Genomic DNA, 3,949 nt, shown 5'->3' with positions numbered 1-3,949 from the left:
TTTTATTTCTCATTTCAGAGACCTTTATTTTGGTAACAAGACATACACTGCCAGGTTATAAATGCCTTTTTTTTTTTTTTAAACAAAGTTTGATGGTGGATATTTGGCCATTTGATGTATTTATAACTAAGAGGTCAAGTTCAGGCTCTCTTACTGATAGAACGTAAATAAACACACATTTATATATAATTGATATCAAAATTAAGCTTAGTCACTAAAGGAAGATTCGCTATCTGAACTTTCTTATTTTTTTTCACCTTCGTCACCAGGCACTGGAGATCTGGCCTTAAGAAGATCTGGGGCTAGTCTTTCTCATACCATTTTGTTTCTTACTATCATCACTGGAACACCCACTTGAACCATTTTTGCGATATCTGCCATACCTTGGGTCCTTAGCTACAGTAAAAGCTATTTTCTAATGTTATTTCACTTTACTGTGGTCCAGAGTCTTGTACACTATTTGGCTGAGGTTGCTCCAAAGCAGTTCAGAATGTGATTTCACTTGTGATACTGGTGACACAGGGACACTTCAATGTGACATGATCTAGGCCTGGGTTAGATGACAACTTTACATCTAAAATGTTGAGAGTTGTTTCAATTTGTTGGACACGAAGAAGGTCTGCCAGTTTCTCTGCACAAACTGTAGAAAAGGGACTGAGGAACTGTCCAGCGTGCACCACAAACTAGTTTAGGACCACCATCCTGCTTTTCTGCTGAAGAGCTGGCACCTTGGCCAGGTCCATGCCTAACCCATGCCCTCTTCCATCTCAGCTCTGGGCTTCTGTTCTTAAGTTCTAATTTTGCCAACCAATGGCAAATAAAACTATTAAAAATATATATAAAAAATAATAAATCAGTACTGCATCATCTGAACCAATAAATTGATCTTTTTTAATGTGGAGGATTCTAAGATTTACTATACCCTAAATAGTAAATAAAAAGAAAGACTAGAAGTAATTACTTAAAACCTAGCCCACAAAATTATCCTGAGTAGGAATGATAAGTATTACATAAAAAAGATTTTTCAAAATGAATACTTGAACAGATTATCTTTCACTGAGTAATTCTGCTTTACACTCTGGTCTCACAATCACTGGGACAGGGATGTCTGAAGGAAAAACAAGGGGACACTGGCTATCTTCCTTGCCTCGGTGAAGGGCTGGCTTAAGTCAAGGTGGCCTGCCCAATCACAAAAACAACTTACTGACAACCGGAGGGAGAGCTGTTGAAATTATGCAACCAAAAAAGCATGCACAAAATGAAGGAGAACGCTACTGAGGCCTCACATGTCATTGCTATGTAACGTGGATTTGAAAATGATAATAATAATAGTGGGGGAATGTATGCCAACAAGAATTCACACTCAAATAATAAACACAAATTTGTTGTAAAATGAAAACTATGAATTCCTGAATTTTTAGCATTTCCCCCTTTTATTCTCTAATGTTTTTATTGTGTGTGTATGTGTGACTCCACTGGGAGAGGACTTTGGAAGCTTGCACCTGGCTTCCCTCTGCTTTTCCCCAGGAGCCTTTTTCTGTTGCTGATTCTGCTCTGTACCCTTCACTATAATGAATCAGAGCTGTGAGAACCACTGTATGTCAAGTGCTGTGAATCCTCCTGTGGAACCGCCAAACCTGGGGGGTGGTTGTCTTTGGGATCCCCAACATAGATACAAGCAAAATTATATCATGAATTTTAAGTTTAATCTGCAAAACAAGAGTATTCATTATTTATGGAGACACACGTGTGCTATTAAAATATAAAAACCTGCCTAGTAGTGATGAACAAGGTGATGGGGTTAGGGAGGTTCACCAGGCTCAACTGTAATACTTTATGCTTTTAAAGGAATAAAGCAAATATGGTGAAATACTAACATTTGATAGAGCTGAGTCATACTTCATGGTGGTCTCTTATCATGTTTGCTCTTTTTCTGGCAAGTTTATGTTTATTGTTGAAAGTATTGTAGATGTTCCCTTTTCTTCCCCCACTGATCCCCTCCACCCTGCTCCCACCCTCCACTCAGGCCTTCACCACACTATTGTCTGTGACCATGGGTTATGCATATATGCACATAAGTTCATTGGTTAATCGCTTCTCCTCCCCCGCCTTTCTCTGAGATTCATTAGTCTGTTGCATGCTTCCATGCCTCTGAATCTATTTTGCTCGTCAGTTTATTTTGTTCATTAGATTCCTCCTATACTAGTAAATGAGATCATGTGATACTTGTCTTTCTCTGACTGGCTGATTTCACTTGGCATAATACTCTTCAGGTCCCTCCATGCTGTCTCAAAGGGTAAGCCATCCTTCTTTATTACAGCTCCATACTTTATTACAGTATTCCATGGTGTAAATGTACCACCAACTTACACCATACACAAGGACAAAGTAAAAATGGATAAAAGACTTAAGTGTAAGTTGTGAAACCATTAAAATCCTAGAAGAGCCCGGCTGCAGTGGTTCAGTGGTTGAGCACTGAACTGTGAACCAGGAGGTCATGATTCGATTCCTGGTCAGGAAACATGCCCAGGTTGCAGGCTCGATGCCCATGCGGGATGTGCAGGAAGCAGCCGATCAAGGATTCTCTCTCATCATTGATGTTTCCATCTCTCTCTCCTTCTCCCTTCCTCTCTGAAATCAATAAAAAATATATATATTTAAAAAGAAAAACCTAGAAGAAACCATAGCCAGCAAAGTCTCAGACATCTCTAGTAGCAATATGCTTGCCGATACATTTCCTAGGTCAAGGGAAACAAAGGAAAAAATAAACGAATGGGATTATATCAAACTAAAAAAGCTTCTGCACAGCAAAATAAACCATAACCAAAATGAAAAGGCCCAGATGGTATGGCTTGGAGGTTGAGCATTGACCCATGAACTAGGAGGTCACAATTCCATTCCCGATCAGGGCACATGCCCAGGTTGTGGGCTCGATCCTCAGTAGGGGGCATGCAAGAAGCAGCCAATCAATGATTCTCTCTTATCACTGAAGTTTCTATCTCTCCCTCTCTCATCCTCTCTGAAATCTATAAAAATATATTGTTTAAAAGATGTGGGGCATTTACACAATGGAATACTACGCAGCTGTAAAAAATAAGGATCTCTTACCCTTATCCTCTAATTATTTTTATTAATTTATTTTCAATACTAGAGGCTCAGTGCATGCAATTTGTGCACAGATAGGGTCCCTAGGCCTGGTCTGTGATCAGGGTCAATCTTCCCTTGCTGTGGGCAGCCAGCCCCATCCCCTGCTGCCACAGTTGCCCCCTGTGTGTGGGGCGACTGGGGGGCTATTGGAGCCCTGGTTCTGCCTGCATCAGCCGCCACCCACCCCCAGTTCCTGGTTCCCCATTGGGCGATTGGAGCCTGCTGGCCAGGGGGAGGGACCGAGAGGTTGGCCACTCGCTGGCCCCATCCCCTGCTGCCACCAGTCGCCCTCTGTGTGTGGGGCGGCCAGCAGGATGATCAGGGCCCCTGCAAATGCAGCGCCACCCACCCCCAGTTCCCCATTCCCCATCAGGCAATCAGAGCCTGCCAGCCAGGGGGAGGGACCAAGAGGTTGGTCGGCAGGCCCCAATTGGCTGATTGGGCGATCGGGGCCTGTGGGCTGGGGGCAGCTCCTGCATTGAACGTCTGCCCCCTGGTGGTCAATGCACATCATAGCCGACCAGTCTTTCCACCATCTGCTCAATTTACATAGTACGCTTTCATATATATAGATTCTCTAATTATTTTTATTAATTTATTTTTAATATTCCCTAAATTTTGGTATTCAGTCTAAAACTTTTTCATAGTGAAAGGTACTATGAAAAAATGTACAGAAAAGAGACAGGAATGCTTTTTCTTTAACTCTACAAATGTATGACTGAAAAACTTTTTCCTAGTCAATTGTAAGAAAATTTTAATCACACCCTCAATGGATCAGAGCATCTTGAGCAGAGAAATACAG

General features: G+C 41.8%; 1 pseudogene; it reads right to left on the bottom strand.

Moving 5' to 3' along the window:
* Positions 1 to 207: 207 nt before the first annotated feature.
* On the bottom strand, positions 208 to 743 carry LOC139004511 (WASH complex subunit 3 pseudogene; annotated as a pseudogene).
* Between the last annotated feature and the right edge of the window lie 3,206 nt (positions 744 to 3,949).

The sequence above is a fragment of the Myotis yumanensis genome, unplaced genomic scaffold, assembly GCF_028538775.1.
Source record: "Myotis yumanensis isolate MYYU_CA2020_CCGP unplaced genomic scaffold, mMyoYum1.0.hap1 SCAF_1, whole genome shotgun sequence".
NCBI classification, from domain to species: domain Eukaryota; kingdom Metazoa; phylum Chordata; class Mammalia; order Chiroptera; family Vespertilionidae; genus Myotis; species Myotis yumanensis.
The sequence above is the reverse complement of the archived record's forward strand: the minus strand, read 5'-3'. Positions and strand labels throughout refer to the sequence as shown.